The following is a 17021-nucleotide window of genomic DNA, read 5'->3' on the forward strand; positions in this document are numbered from 1 at the left end:
AAGTGACTGTTAGACAGGTAAACACACTGCCTACGCCATTTCTTAGGTATGAGACACAGGAGGGCTTTTAGCACCTCTCTCACTAGCAGCTTTTGATCTGGTCAGACAGCAAGACAGGAATGGAATCATAATAAGCAGTTAAATAAGCTTACTTTGTTCTAGTCTAGTCTTCTCAAAGGGAGTTTGCTGATAATGGGAGCACCAACTCCTACAGAATTCCCTAACAACCCTTCTCGCAGGGGCTGGCGTGATTAGGGGGCAACCAGCACAACTTGTGCACTCCCCTAACTCCCCTCAAGCCTCGGTGGGGGCTGGTTGAGGCAAACACACAGATTCCCCCTCCCAAGCCTGGATGGGGGCCTATCAAGGCACGCACAGCATTCCAGCCTGTACATTCACCCCTAAGGGGGTCCCCAGTCACTGACCAGTGCTCACTTGCTTTATAGGGCAACAGACAAAGAAGGCATATTGCCAGCAATAGCCTCACAATTGCACATCACTTCACCCCTATATCTACCACGACTGCACAATAGAAACTGTTTTGAACCATGATCGTGAGAACTCATATCTAATACCTGGGAAGTAGAGATTGTTATGGCTATGGATCCTGGGAAGAAAATTCTAAGAAAGAATAACCAAAAATCCACTTTATACACACTAAAATTCACCTTCCTTACACTGACAAACAAAAGAGTTTATATGATTCTAGAGCTGAGGGGGTGACATAGTCAGAAGCAGGCTTCAGAAAAATCAACTTATCAGCTGAGTGGAGGATGAATTATATTAGGCGGGGAGCCCATTTACAAGGCTATTGCAAAAGCTCATTTGAGAGGTAATGAAGGCCTGTGAGTGGTGGCTGCTTGAGAAGAGAAGATGATAGAAATATGAAAGATGCTGTGAAAGTAGAAATGACAAAATTTAGCTATGGATTATGTATGTGGGGAGACAGGAGGAGTCAAGGATGACACTGAGGTTGTGAGCTTGTATAATTGGGAGAATAGTAATGCCTTCAGTAGTAATAAGGAAGCTGGAAAAAGGGGGGATGATTTAGAGCGGAAATAATGAGCTTTGTGTATATATGACTGTTGCTGAGGAGAGAGAATAGATAGGGCTGGAAATATAGATGTGGGAATCATCTGCATTCCATTGTTGTTCAGTCGTTTTTCAGTTGTGCCCCACTCTTCATTGACCCTATTTGGGGTTTTCATGGCAGAGATACTGGAGTGGTTTGCCCATTTCCTTCTCCAGGCTCATTTTTACAAATGAGGGAACTGAGGCAAACAGGGACAAGTGACTTGCCCAGGGTTACCCAGCTAGGAAGTATCTGGGGCCAGACTGGATTTGAACTCAGGAAGATGAATCTTGCTGACTCCAGGGCTGCCTGACACTCTATCCACTGTTGCCCATAATCTGCATAAAGATGATAATTGAAATCATGAGAGCTGATAAGATCACCAAAGAAAATAGTATGAAAAGGAAGAAGAAGAGAGCCCCTAGGACAGAGCCTTAAGGCACACCCACAATTAATTAGTTCATGAGAAAAGTGTCAAAAAAAAAAACCTGTAAGGGAGGGAGTATTCAGGAGGTGATCAGCAATGCTAGAGAGAAGTCAAGAAGGATAAGGATTGAGAAAAAGTCATTAGATTTTGGCAATTAAAGGAAATCATTGGTAACTTTGGAAAGGGAAGTTTCAGTTGTTGATAAAGCCAGATTGCATAGGATTTAGAAGAGAAGGAGAAGTGAACACAACCTAGGAGTCATCCTGGACTCCTCACTATCTCTCACTTAACACTTTGCCTTAGTTTCCTCATCTATAAAATGAGCTAGAGAAGAAAATGGAAAACCACTCCAGTGTCTTTGCAAGAAAACCCTAAATGGAGTCACAAAGAATTGGACATGACTATAAAGACTGAACAACAACATCTCTCCAACATGCCCCCTTCTATCCTCTGCCGCTGCCACCCCTGTAGCCCAAGCCCTCATTGCTTCATGTCTGGACTACTGAAATAGCCTGCAGATGGATCTGCCTGTCTCAAGTCTCTCCCTACCCCAATCCAATCTCTCCCCACCCCAATCAGCCACTAAAGTGATTTTCCTAAAGCACAGGTCCAATCATGTCACCCTATCCCCCTACTTAATAAACTCCAGTCGGTTCCTATTGCCTTCAGGAGGAAATACAAAATGCTGTTTGGCATTCAAAGCCTTTCATAACCCAGCTCCTTCCTACCTTTCCAGGCTTCTCACACCTTACTCTTTTGATCCACTGACACTGGCTTTCTGGCTGTTCTGCAAACAAGAGCCTCCAACTCTTGGCTCTTGGCATTTTCTCTGTTTATCCTCCATGCCTCTAACACTTTCCTCTGCTCAGACTACTGACCTCCCTGGCTTCCCTTAAGTCTCAACTAAAATCCCACATTCTACAGGAAGCCTTGCCTTTGTTGTTGTTGATGTTGAGGGCAGCTAGGTGACTCAGTGGATACAGTGCCAGTTCTAGAGTCAGGAGGGAGACCTGAGTTGAAATTCCACCTCACACACTTACTAGCTGTGTAACCCTGGAAAAGTCATTGAAACCCTGTTTGCCCCAGTTTCTCCATCTGAAAAAAAAATGAGCTTGGAGAAGGAAATGGCAAACCACTCCAGTATCTTTGCCATTGGGTCACAAAGAGGTGGACAGGACTAACAACAAAAATCCCACATTCTGCATTCTGTGGCTTCCCCAACTGCTTTTAATTCCAGTGCCTTCCCTCTGTTAATTATTTCCTATTTATCCTGTATATAGTTTACTTTGTATATATTTGTTCACATTTTGTCTCCCTCATTGGATTGTGAGCTCCTTGAGGGCAGGGACTGTCTTTGACCTCTTTTCTATCTTCAAGGGATTAGTAGGCATTTTATAAATGTTGATTGATTGATTAATTGAATTAGTGCTTTATTAGCATGGCCTTTGAAAATAGCAAAGACATCTGTGTAGCATTTCAATTCTATTTTGAATCGGCCTTAGATATCTCAAATTCAATTTATCCAAAACAGAACTCTTAAATTTCCTTCCTTCCCCAACACAATCCACTTCCCAATTCTCCATTTAGGTTGCTAGCATCCACAATGTAGGAATAATTCTTGATTCTTCCTTCACTCTCAAACCCCATTTCCAATTAGTCACCAAGTCTTGTTGATGCTACATCCACATCTCTTGCATCTCTCTCCATTTAGAGCTTTTATCCTATTTCAAAACCTCATCATTTTTCACCTGGACCATCACATTAGCCTCCTGATTGGTCTCCTTATTTTGATTTCAGTCTCTTCCCTTTTCAATCCATCCTTCATGTAACTGCCAAATTGATATTTATAAAAAGCAGATCTGACAATGCCATTCTCTCCTCCCCCCTTACTTAAAAAAGCCAAAAGTTCCTATGTTGCCTCTCGGATAAAACATAAACTCAAATCGGGCATTTAAAGTTTACCACAACACACCTCCAACATACCTTTCCAGGTATGATCCATGGTCCATAGTATTGGCCATGCTGAACAACAACATCAAAAGGATCTGCCAGCTTCAAGTCTCTCCCCACCCCAATCCACCCTCCATTCAGTCACTAAACTGATTTTATTAAAGCACAGATCCAAACACCCCACCTAATCAATAAACCCCCACCTCACTCCAACTTAATCAATAAACTCCAGTGACTTCCTAGTGCCTTCATGAGTGAGCAAAGACAAAATGCTCCGTTTGGCATTCAAAGCCCTTCATACCTCTATACTTTACTTCTTCCCTTTCTCCACTTTCTGTTACAGACTTGCCTGCTAGTTGTTCTCCATTCTTGACATTCCATCTCATGCCTCTTCTTACTTCAATCTTGTAGGATACCCATCACACCCCAAATTGTATTCCCTCTCACAGCTCAAGCACCAGCTCCTGAAGGAAGCCTTTCTTGACCTCTGCATTTATTAGCACTCTCTCCCTCTTAAAATTGCTTTATGTATAGTTTGTATTCATTGTGTATGTGTCATTGGGGGGTGGGCATCTCCAGTCATCCTGATCTGTATCTTCCCACTAGACTCAGATGGCTCTAGAGGAGAAAGTGAGGCTGGTGACTTTGCACAGCCCTACCTCACTTAAATCCAATTCACTTGCAAGTCATGACATCACCTTCCTGATGTCATGGTCCTCATTGAGAATTAAGGGCAAATAACAATCATCCTCAGCAGAAGGTAAACTCCTTGACGATAGGGATTATTTCTTTTACTTTGTATTACCTATGTCTAGTATGGTGCTGTGCACTATTGAATTGAATTATGTGTTAGGAAGATTCTTGTTGTTTGGTTATTTATAATATTATTTCAATGGGAAAATGTGTTCTGAGATCCAAATAATTTATATATAAATATACTTTTGGAAAACAATCTCTTTTTGTATTTTAAATTAGTGTTTTATTGCTACCTTTTGTTTTCAGTCTCTTAAAAAAATTTATTTTTTCCCATTACATTAATTTTACAAATATGTCCTCCCTCCATATCTGGCAAGCATTTCCTTGTAAGATTTTTTTTTTTGAAGAAAAAAATGGTTCAGCAAAATCAGAACATTGACAGTACATGAAACATTCCATCCCCATAATCTCCCACCTCTTGAGTGAAGGGAAGGAGGTGCTCTCATTTCTGGGGTCAACCTTGGTTATTATACAGCATTCAGTTTCATTTTTTATTGGAACATAACCTCTTTGTAAGTTGGGATTTTCCTACGTTATTAGACAAATCATGTCTTTTTCTCTGATTATATATTTATATTTACAAAACACTTTTGCACATATTATTTCATTGGAGTCAAAATTGTAACTAGTAATATAAAAACCAGTTGCAATGTGGTTTACCTATAACATGAGTATTGGTAGAGTTCATTAAAACCAACATCATATATGAGTTATGCATTGTTTAAAAACTTAGTATGTCATATTGTCAAGAACTAAAAACAAAATGAAATTGAGTTGTGCTTACCATTTTAAAAGCTTCATATTGGTTAAATTGAATAATATTATAAATATTATAGTTCATTTTAATATAAATGAGAATACAAAACATAACCCCATGGACAGGAACAACTGTAAAAGTTTTCTTAGAAGGGCAATAGAAGATAGCTTTCAGACAATTTAAATAATTTTCAACTTTGAATACCATAACAGGTATTGACTGAACATATTTAACTTAAAGAAAAAGCCATAATTATTTGTTAGTCCCATCATCATCTACTTTTCCCCCTCATGCAACTTTATTCATATGCACAGGCAAGCTAGGTGACTCAGTGGATAGAGTACTGGGCCTAATGTGAGGCAGACCTAAGTTCAAATGTGGCCTCAGATGCTTCCTAGCTTTCTGACTCCAAACAAGTCACTTAACCTCTGTCTACCTCAGTTTCCTCAGCTGCAAAATGGGGATAATAACAGCACCTGCCTCCTAGGGTTGTTGTAAGTATCCAATGAGATGATATTTGTAAAGCACGTAGTACAGTGCTTGTTCCTTTCCCTTTCCAGTCTGTTAGAAAGACATACCACATATCAACCAACCCACAAGCATTTAAACATTTACTAGGTGTCAGACCCTGGGGATACAAAGATAAAAATGAATTACTGATTCTAAAGAAACTTATATTTTGTTGGTGGAGAATGTACATGTACATATTGCTATATGTACTAGGTAATTTGGGTTGGGTAAGCACTATTTTCCCCCCAATTACTGACTTGCTTTCTAATTTTAGCTGCATTGATTTTGTTTGTTCAAAAAACTTCTTATTTGAACTTGTTCATTGTATCACAAAGGCATGCTTGATGTACTTTAGTAGGAAGAGCTCTTGTTTCAGATTCAGAACACTTAGGTTCTAATTCCAGATATACTATTCTACATGAACATCAATCTCTTTATCAAACAGGGTTAATAAAATCTGCCCTGTCTCCCTCACAGACATGTTGTGATGATCAAATGAAGTGATATAAGTGAAAGTTCTTAGTATGTGATAAAGTTGTATGCAAGTTTAAAATTATTTTTATGTATTCAATATAACTAAAATATTAAGTGAATTATTAAGTGAAATGCTAAGGAATTATCACCTTTTTAACTCAAATTACTTACTATGTAATTTAGCATTAAAAAGATAAAATTAAAATTTAAGATGTTTTCTTGTGAAAGAAGATGTTTTACAACTCTTCCAGAGAAACTGGTTTTCATTAATACTACCTGAGATTCTTCCTAACTCAAACATTCTGCACTGAAAAATAAATTTGTATATTTAAAACAATTACATTTGGCTGAGCCTGGGTGCTAAAATTCTGTACAAGAGAAGTGTAAGTACTGGCAGGGCCTACCAAGGTTAGAAAGTACTTTCTAACGACCAGCCTAGGCAAAGTTCAGAGATGTTCATCACCAGAAGATTCCCTAAAATTCCCAGTGAATTATTTTGGTCATAGCAATCCACCAAATGGTCTACACTCGGGCCTGGTAGAGTTATGATCTCCACTGATGAAATCACTGATCCTTGAAGCATGAAGATACCACATCATATGCAGTAGAACTGGAAAGTTGTCCTATTGGTGAAGACTGACTCCCACCTCTCAGGAGAGAGGTGTAGAATAACAAGTGTGGAATGAGGTACATCTTTTCAGACATGGCTAATATTTAGATTGGCTTTGTATTTTAACAGTATGTATCTGTCAGAGGGCAGGTAAGTGGCTCAAGAGCTAGAGTACCAGTCCTGGAATCAGGAAGATTCATCTCTCTGAGTTCAAATCTGGTTTCAGACACTTATTAACTATGTGACCCTGGGCAAGTCACTTAACCCTTTTTGCCTCAGTTTCCTCATCTGTAAAATGAGCTGGAGAAGGAAATGGCAAACCACCCCAGTATCTTTGCCAAGAAAACCCCAAATGGGACACAACTAAAATGACTGAACAACAACAATCTGTTAGGAGGGAGGACTCTATTGAGTGAGAGAGAGTATCACTGGGAAATGACGATGTAAAAAAGTGAGAACAAAGCAACAATAAAGCACTTAAAAAGGAAAATGTGAATAAAAATAAGAGAACATTTTTCCTTTTAAAATTGATTGAGAACACTTAAAATTTAACATCAACCTCTTTCTTTTTGGAATTTGCTATTCTTTTTGGAATTTGCCCCGAATCCAACACGGGGCAACTAGGTGGCACAGTGGATAGAGCACCAGCCTTGGAGTCAGGAGGATCTGAGTTCAAATCTGACCTCAGACCAAACACTTGACACTTACTAGCTGTGTGACCCTAGGCAAGTCACTTAACCCCAATTGCCTTACCAAAAAAAAAAAAAGGAATCCAATTGAATCTTATTTCTATTCATAAGCACTAACTTCTGATTAATATACTTCCAACATTGTTAATCCTGTAAAAAATAAATCCTTTTTTACATGAAGCACATTGGGGATGGAGTACATACCCTTTATTATAAACAATACTACTAATAATAGCTAGTATCTATAATATAACTGTGAAATTTATACAAAACTTTAAAGTTTTAAAAACTCTATGTATATAATTTTGTTTGATCCTCACAACAGATCTGTGGAGTAGGCAAGATTATATCCTCCTTTTACAGATGAGGAAACTGTTGCATAGGGAAGGAGCATGTGTGAAATCTCTGAGAGAAGACGGCAGACTTAGGGTCAAAAGCTGGTCAGGGCCCCTGGGTAGGGAATCAAAGTTTAGCCATTGGATCAAATCCCTCCTTCCTTACCTCCAGACCTATGGCCAAAGGACCCAGTCTGGATCAGCTCTGAGGGTAAAGGGAGAAATAGAGCCTAAATGAAGATATAATGTAAGAGTATGCTGGTAAATATTTAACAACTGGCTCTCTGGGGGGAAAATGTAAGCTGGACACACTTTTAAGTTTAATCTATATTATTAACATTTCCTCCACCACTTTCTTAAGTTTAGACAATTAACAAAACAATCTAACCCTGATTTATAGCTTTTACCAATGAAAATTTATCAGCTGTCAACAGCACTATGAGCTGGCTTCAGCATAGCTGCACTTGTGTGTCTGTGTCATAGACGCTGAAGGAGCAAGAGGGAGAAGAATAGCAGAAAGCACACCAATTATGGTAGTGGAAAGAAATAAGGTTCCTGTGGCCATCTGCCATCACCATTATGAAAAGGAAGTTACATAACTGGAACATATTTGTATAAGCTCAGAACTAACTATATATACAAATCCATGTTCAGTGCTGGCCCTACTCATATGATACTCCTTATTTTCCCACCAAACCTATAATTTCATTGGTATAAAGAACTTTCAGTGAGGAAACTCTATTGCTCAATATTTCAGGCAGACGCCAGTCATGCCTCCCCTCACTCACTACTCCCCAGTTATCTCCTTGAGAACCTTTTTGTAGCCTTGACATTAGGTCCAGAAACCAACTAGCCCAGACCTAGCATTCCAACTATCTTCATGCTCTGCTCCCTTCCCTTTCCCCCTTACCAGTATTCTCCTGCCCTGGTTTCCACCTCTAGCTCTGGGAACAGTAATCAGATCCACACTACCATTCCTGGAATGGACATATCAATTTTTTTTTTTACCTATGACCCCACTTCCTATCCCTGTAACCTTCCAGACCAAAGGGAATTGTCTCCCCTATTAAAATGTAAGCTTCTTGAGAGCAAAAACTGTCTTCACTTACATCACCAGCATTTAGGATGCTACTTGACATACAGTCAGTCACCTCTTATTAAATGGTTTTTCATTCATTTATTCATTCATTCATTCATTCAACAAATGCAGATCTGCATCTGTTCTGTAACTTAACAGTCTTGGAGAGTTGCCCAGGGCACTGTGAGGTTAAGGGACTTGTCCAGGGTCACACAGCCAGGCTAGGTCAGAGACAGGACCTGGACCTAGGTTTTGCTGACTCCATCACTAGACCTTGATTCACGATGCTACGCTGCCTTTCATTCCCTATTGAGTTATGTGATTTGAGAGGTGGCCCAAAGTAACTCCCTCATGTCTGTTATGGTGCAATGACAGAATGACAGAAGATGTAGGAAAGGAATCGTTCGGCTCAAAATAAAGAACTTTCTAACAGAGCTGTTAAGAAATGGAATGGACAACCTTATGAAGAAATAATATGTTTAAGCAGGGGTCTGGATGTTACAGGGAGCTGGGGAAACAGGTGATTTCTAAAGTCCTTTGCAGATACTCTAGGCCCTGGTTAAAATGAACAAAAAATGTGATCTAAAAGAGTAATATTTTTATTGATTAGCAAACTTAGTTGGTCAGCATGAAAAACAGAAAGCAAAGCTTGATGGAATGTATTAGAGGACACAATCCAAATTAAGAGAAAGGAACTCTCAAAAGGTCTCAAGCAAGGGCTGCCACAGTAGAGTTCTAAACAAAGCTGGAGCAGAATGAGAGCACTGGTAATTGGAAGTTGGGGCTGAAGGTATCAAAGAGAAAGAGAGAAGGGTGCTGAAAGACATAGACACGCCCAAAAACAACCTCACAATTTTGCCTAGAACTATTTCTTTGAAATACTATGTAACAATTGCCTGTTGCAACATGGGTTGATCTGTACTAATTTCCTTTTAAGGAGTTAATCCTCAAATATTAAACTGTAAACTTCACTAGAACAGAGACTACTTCTCAACTAAACTCTGCATCTCCCTCATTGCCTAGGCATACAACAGGCATTTGATATTTGTCAGAATCAACTATGATTCAAGGCACAAGCTGCTCTGGGCTCACAAGATTGTAGTAGTACTCAAGTCATTTTTCGCCTTTTTATGGATCTTACAGAACAAGAAAATAATGACCTTTTAGACCAGGCCTGCACAACATATGACCTGCCAAAAGATTTAGGGTGACCTACAAAAAATGCAGGGTTGCCACTGTATACCCTCCTGTTGGTCACATGACCCACAGCAACCAACCATTATCAGTCTGTCTCTAGTCTGCTGCTCCAAAAAGTTTAGCCTATTTTAATTTTGGCCCTTACCTACTGCCAAGTTGTGCAGGGCTGTTTTAGACCACAGCAGTTGTGACACATTTAGACATCAGGAGATGTCTAGCCAAATGATTAAACTGGTTACGTGTGCATACTTAAATTGTTTCTATAGTTACACCGGCATTTCATATCTGCAACTTTGACACTATGTTGCACTGTATCATCCTTACCAAAATTCTATAGGAATTTGGGACATAGGATGAGAGGGATTTCACATGCATACTTTGAAAACTATTTAAAAATACTTCTGCATTAAAAGAAATAGCAGTTCAACAAATATAGTGCCTACTATGTGCAAGGCAATAGGGATATAAAGACACATGACACTGTCCCTCATTCAAGGTAACATTCTTCTAGGGGAAGATATCATATGTAAACAATATTTAAGTATATGTAAAGCACATATGAAGTTGAGTGTGATGGGGGAGAGCAGGACATCAAAACTACTGTTAAAAAAACATTTCTGGGAAAAACATTTTGTGCTGCAAGGATTAGTGAAGGCTTCATGGAAGAAATGCTTTGAAGGAAGTTTTCCTGGAAAGAAAGGGATTCTGAAAAGCTGAGAAAGGGGTCACATTCCTGAAATATAGGACAAACAACTTGCCAGTAATGCAGAAGGGGGCTGGATAGGACATGATGAGTTGGGAAACTACAAGCAGCCCTTCTTCGGTTGTACTGGTACCCTGTGGAAGGGGCAATAAAGCTGTCAAGGAGGACTGGAGTCAAACTGGGAAAGGTTTTAAATGCTAGTTAGGCAACAGGTATTATTATAAAGGTCCTACTATGTGCCAAGCTCCATGCTAAGAGGTGAGGGTTCAAAGAAAGTCCTTGTTCTCAAAGAGCTCACAGTCTAATAGGGGAAACAACAACAACAAATAACTTCTATTTCATTTGACTGGCAATAGGGAGCCGCTGTGATTGCATTCTCCAGAGTGATATTCATCCTGTGATAACGTTGTAAATAGAAAGGAAAAAGAAAATTCCTGCTACCTGGCCACTTATAGAGAAGTAAGCAGCCACCAGCTCAGCTTAGGCACTTAGCACAACAGCTTCCCCAGGGCTCGCAGGGGCCTTCAGAAGCAGTGCTATCTATTCATCGGAACCACCTCGTTTCTTAAGTTTGACTAGTTTAAAAGAGTGGGTTTTCCCTCCCTATTCTCACTGAAGACCAGACCACGGGAGTTTCCTTTAACTTGGGAACCTGGTGTGGGGGGGGCGGCCGCGCCTTCACCCCTTTCCAGTTCAACAGCCCCGTTTCCTAGGATCCTTCCTCCCTCTTCTCACGGCCTCACTTCTCTAGGAGCCCCCACCTGCCCTGGACCAGGCCCTGGCCCATCTCCACTCTCACACACATCTCACCAGCGGCCCCCGCGGAGGACAGGGAGAGGGGTGGCGGAGGAGGTTTGGCACCTAGGTCCCCCAAATGCCTACCCCTGCCTGGCTGGCCTCGGCCACACCTGCACTCACCTGGGCACCCGCGGGTCCTGGCGGAAGGCAGTGCCCGCCCCGATGCCCGGCTTGGCTGCGGCTGTTACAGAGCTGCTCCCGGGCTGCCCACCTGGGCCAAAGCTACGTTCGCTCCGAGCCCTCCCCGGGAAGTTAGTTCCCCGACCAGCACAGCGCCCTCAGCCTAGGGAGCACCGAGACGTTGGGCAAGCTCAGGCAAGGTGAGGTGGCAGGAAGATAAACTGGTGTTGCCTGAGAGGGTGTGCACACAGCTTCCTCCTCTGTTTCCCTGCCCGCCCTCGCACCCTGGCTTCCTTCCTTTCGGGGGCACATCAGGCTCCGGAGATGTGATGGGGGCGGGGGGAGTGGAGCTAGGTGGCCGAACTCGGTGGGAAGGGCTCGGCCGTGATAGAAGGGTTTCTGAACAAGAAAAAAACAAACAAAAAAAAAAACCTAAGACTATACAAGGCGACTCCTGGTTTCAATGCTAAATGTTGGCTAATAAGGCTCTCCAGCATATCTTTAAGCTCTGCAATCGCTATCTCTGAGGCACAAGGGCTTGTCTGGCACTCTTGCTCCAACAGTGATTCTTTGACCACCTGGAGTTCAATCCAGTTTAACCAGTACTGATTGTGTTCTACTGGGCACTGTGCTGCAAGGTACAATAGAAGTTAGGGAGCCCACGCCCTAACCAGCTTGCACTCTTGGGGTGGAGGATAGGATGAGGTCAAGATACACATACATGAAACTTCTGGATGATGGAATATGAAGTACTAAAATAACATGTAAAAAAGCATCACAGCAGTTAAGATACAGGTGAATCACATGAAGCTTTGTAGTAGATGTAGGTTTTGAGGAGAGGTAGAATTTGAATGAGGGCACGAAGGCAGGCATGCAATAGGAAGTACAATGCATTGGGATCCAAGGAGCCGGGGTGATCTTGGGGAAGTTAACTAAGGCTTCGGAGCCTTAAAGTCTGCATCTGTAAAATAAAGGAGTTGGGGCAGGTGAACACTAAGATCCCTTCTGGCTTTCAATCCTGTATTTGGGGGATGGTAAGACCAACTTAGTTTTAATGGAGAGTTACTGTGGGAGGCTGGAGAAGAAAACCCCAAATTGGGTGAATTGCTGATGCAGAGTGAGACACTACTCAAAAACAACTTAACAAAAACACTGAGGGAAAGGGGTGGAAAACTATCAAGGTTTAATTTCCTGACTCTGGCCTTCATTGGAACCTTCCCACCCACCCACCCCCCAAATACTGCATGACATTTATGACATTCAACAGCTACTCAATTTTATTACGTACCTAACATATGCAGAGCACTATGCTAGGATTGGGGAAGACACAAAATTTGGGCAAGACGTGGTCTTTACCATCACAGAGCTCATGTTCCAGAATGGGGACAAGACACAAAAACAAATGATCATACAAGATATCAGTATTCCAGAATAAATGCATTTACTGTCAGGTGAGGTCACTGTCAGTCTTCAAGGATGGTTCACAATATGTTGGGTTTGTGGTTGAGGGTATCTTTGTTCATGTATTGGTTCAACCAGACAGCTGATGAGGCCCTTCAGGGTGAAGGCGGAACAGAGATTAGTATCATGGAGGTGATAGTTAGGTTTTTAGGGAATGGTGGAAATTCAATGGAGGAGGGAGAAGACTATTTCCAGCACAGCAAATAGCACAAGAAAAGACAGAAGGGTTTGGAGGTTACAGGATGTTTGCAGTATAGTCTAGTAGTTTAGTTTATAGAGAATAAGGTAAAGCTAGAAAAAAATTACCCATAATGAAGAGCCTTGATGCTGTACAAAGAAGTTGTAACACCTAGTAGAATGTGAGCTTTGGGTGAACAAGCACTCTTATTTTTGTACCCCCAGCACTTCACATGATTTCTTGCATTTTGTGTTAGGTCCATACCTTCGATTTAATTGACATATGGCAATACTGATATGGGAACTCCCCTCATATAATAATCATAGCTTAGGAGTTTCAGAGCTGGTCAGGGGAATTCAGCAGTTAAATGACTGAACCAGAGCTAGTTAAGTGCCAGAAACAGAATTTAAACACAGGTCCTCCATGAAGCCAGCCCTTTGTCCACAGCACCACACTTTTTTTTGCCTGAAATGTAATGAGTGAAAAAGCATTTATTAATCACTTCTGCTCTATGCCAGGCACTATGCTAAGTATTGGGGATACACATTTACTTAAAAAACAAGCTAGTTTCTACTCACATTCTCATAAGAGAAGATAACAGTTTTAAGGTGGCCAGAGGAGGACATTTTGGCTTGGGAGTCAAAGTGATGGTGAGTACAGTCTCAGGGCAATTGATTAATATATCCTTATTAGGAATGGCGGAATTGATCTGATTAGTTTCCAGAACTAGAAGCAAAAAGCAGGGAAAGGTTAAGAAGGGTACCAGGCTCAGTGTACAGGTGCGGGCAGAAGGCAAAGTGCTGGGCGTGAGCTAGATAAGAACACCAACCAGAACACCAGGGTGGAAACTGGAGTACTAGGCGGAGCTAGGCAACATAACACAAAGAGAGATAGAGTAGCAGGTGCTTAAAAAATGTTCATATTTAATTGTTAGGAAGCAATAGAGTAGCATTTATTTTGGAGTAGTAATACAACTAGATTTACATGAGAGATCATTCTGGCAGCAGTATAAAAATGGATCAGAGAAAGCAGACTATTGCAGTAGTGAAGAGTCCAGTGATGAGAGCTTGTACTACTAATTTAGTGACGATGGGAACAAAGAGGGAAGGAATGGATGTGGAAGGTAGTGTGAATATACCAATCTGGGTAACTGACTGGACGAGAGAGGAAAGGGAGAGGGATAAGACAAGATTTGGCCAACGTTAGTCACTATGAATCCAGAAGCCTCAGTTCAGGGCTGCCTAGAAACTCTCTAGGAGTTGGCCTTACAATCGTATATATTAAAAAATGATACATTTGGGCACTGCTAGTCTTATTCATACTCTAAAAGTACTGTTGCCTTTACACACAAGGCTATTTTGTTAAAGAGCAAAAGACAAAAAGTCTTTTGTTAAAGATGTTTCCAAGAACATCAGAAGGAAACGTTTCCAATGCTTCAGATTAGGGTGGGAAGTCTTTGGGTGTCTGAGTAATTACCTCCAGCCCTGGCAAATTCCAAAAGGTCATACTGCTCTCAAATACAACAGTTAGGTGTTACAGAAGGTAATGTTTCAAAGAACAGTGAGAGGGAAACCTAACAGTTTTTTTGACTATTGTATGGAATTTCAGATGGCATTTATGAAAGTTGATTTGTTACCTTTTCCTTCAAAGGAAATCTTGGTGCAGAAAAGAAAGAGTACTACTGGTACTGGATCTGGATCTGGAAGGTCTGAATTCAAATCCAGTCTCTGCCACTTACTACCTGTATAACTTAGAGCAAACAACCTCACCCCTCTGGGCATCAGCTCCCTCATCTCCACAATGAGGGCTAGGACTAGATGACTTTTAAGGTCCCATTCATATCTTAACTCTGTCACCCTGTGAAAGGCACTGTGCTATAAACATAAAACCAGCCCCTGGCCTTCAGAAGCTTACATTCCACTATTAACAGCAAAGCTTTGAACACGAGATTCTGTTATAAGGGAGGGGCAGATCTTGGACATACTCAGTTTCAAGTGCTGGTGGTACATCCAAATGGATATATCTCACAGGCAGTTGGAGATGGATAACTGGAGATGGAAATACATATTTGGAGTAAAATACTGAGAGCTGAAATCACAGCAGCAAATGAGATTGCCATGGCAGTATATGGAGAGAAAAGGCAACCATAGTCATAATACTGGGGAATACCCACTTTAAGCACTTGGGGGAAAAAAGGTAACTGAGACCAAGTACCTATTATAGAGGACAAGCAAGAATGTATTGTGTTTCTAAAGCTGTATAAGGATACTGCTCCCATCCATAGACATGGATGATCAACAATATGCTGCTGTCACTTGTGATGTTGGAAAGAGCAGTTTCAGGAGACTGTTGGGACAAAATCATAAGGGAAGGAAAGCATGGGTGGTGATAAGCAGAGTATCTGTTTGTCAGTGATAGCAAGAAGGTTGGGAAAGTAGCTGGATAGGGTAGAAGGGTCAAGGGAAGGCACATTTTGTGAGAATTGGGGAGACCTGAGCACTTATGGTGTAATGAGTACTGGTGATTTTGAGGGCCTATATAGAGGGGGTAGGTGGAGGCAAAAAGGAAACTGGGACAAATTTTAAAAACATGAAGGTAGAATTGACTAGATATAACATCAGGGAGAGGGAAGAGTTGAATACCAAGGTTTTGAAACACTCAATAAAAATTTATTCAGTACTACTGTACGTTAGGCACTTGTGCTAGGTGCTAAGAATACAAACGCAAAAATGAAAGAGTTCCTACCCTCAAGGAGCTTACATTCTCTCTCTCTTTTTTTTTTTTTAGGCAATTGGGATTAAGTGACTTGCCCAGTGTCACAGAGCTAGTTAAGTGTCAAGTGTTTGGTCTGAGGCCGCATTTGAACTCAGGTCCTCCTGACTTCAGGGCCAGTGTTCTATCCACTGTGCCACCTACCTGCCCCTGAGCTTACATTCTCTTGAGGGAGAGACACATACATATCCATACATACATGTATATATACATGTATAAGTATTTAAAAAAAACAGGAAGTTATCTGAAGGGGTGGGGAGGGCAAGGCAATAGTAGCTTGGGGAAAGAGACAACGCTTCAGGCAGAAAATGGTGCTCGAGCTGAGCTTTGAAGAAAACTAGGCATTAAGAGTCAGAGTTAAGGAATACATTCCAGGTATGAGGAGAGTCGATGTTTTCAAAAAGGCACATTTTGTGGGAGGGTCAATAACACGACTGTAGACTGAATGAAAGGACATAACGTATAATAGGGCCAAAAAGTTAAGTTGGAGCCAGGTTGTGAGGGGTTTAAATGTCAAAAAGAACTGATATAAAATTGATATATTGATACAAAATGAAGCAGCACGCTTCTCATGCTTTATGAACAGAGGTGCAATATAATGAGAACTGTGCTTTAGAATAATGTCATTGGTAGATGATGTAGGATTGGTAGATGTGGAGAAGGATAATGACCTAAGGAGGGAGATGAAGCAGAAGGCTTCTTGCAGCGGCTCATACTTACCTAAGACGGTAATAGAGTAAGTATAGAGAAGGGGAGATCCAAGAGATGTCAAAGAGGTAGAACTGATGAAACTTTGCAAGTGAACACAGAAAAGTGGTTGAATTGTGGCACCACGGATAAAAATAGTAAAGTCAGAAATGGGAGCAAGTTTAGGGAATATAACTGACCACAATTCTATGTCACTGTTAAGTTTATAAATCACTTTCCTCACAATAACTCTGTGTAGCTAACAGTAACCATTTTTCATAAGAGAATATGTAAGCTCAGAGTTTTTAACTTCCCCAGGGTTGCAAAGCTGGTAGATATCAGAAAAGATCTGAACTCAGGTTTTACCTAACTATAAATCAAGCCAGTGCTCTCTGGGCTAGCTGAACTTAAGAAGCTAATAGTATGTCCAAGTGGAGATGTCCTAAA

At 41.1% G+C, this 17021-nt stretch overlaps 1 protein-coding gene across 2 annotated transcripts in view; it reads right to left on the reverse strand.

Moving 5' to 3' along the window:
- The window catches only part of CCDC125 (coiled-coil domain containing 125), a 52835-nt gene extending 41138 nt beyond the window's left edge, over nucleotides 1-11697 (reverse strand). For both annotated transcript variants that reach the window (XM_027864143.1, XM_027864141.1), the window contains exon 1: nucleotides 11477-11697. The gene's annotated coding sequence lies outside the window, so the exon portion shown is untranslated. The remainder of the gene's footprint in view (nucleotides 1-11476) is intronic.
- Between the last annotated feature and the right edge of the window lie 5324 nt (nucleotides 11698-17021).

Source organism: Vombatus ursinus, unplaced genomic scaffold, assembly GCF_900497805.2.
Source record: "Vombatus ursinus unplaced genomic scaffold, bare-nosed wombat genome assembly UNPS02014774.1, whole genome shotgun sequence".
NCBI lineage: Eukaryota > Metazoa > Chordata > Mammalia > Diprotodontia > Vombatidae > Vombatus > Vombatus ursinus.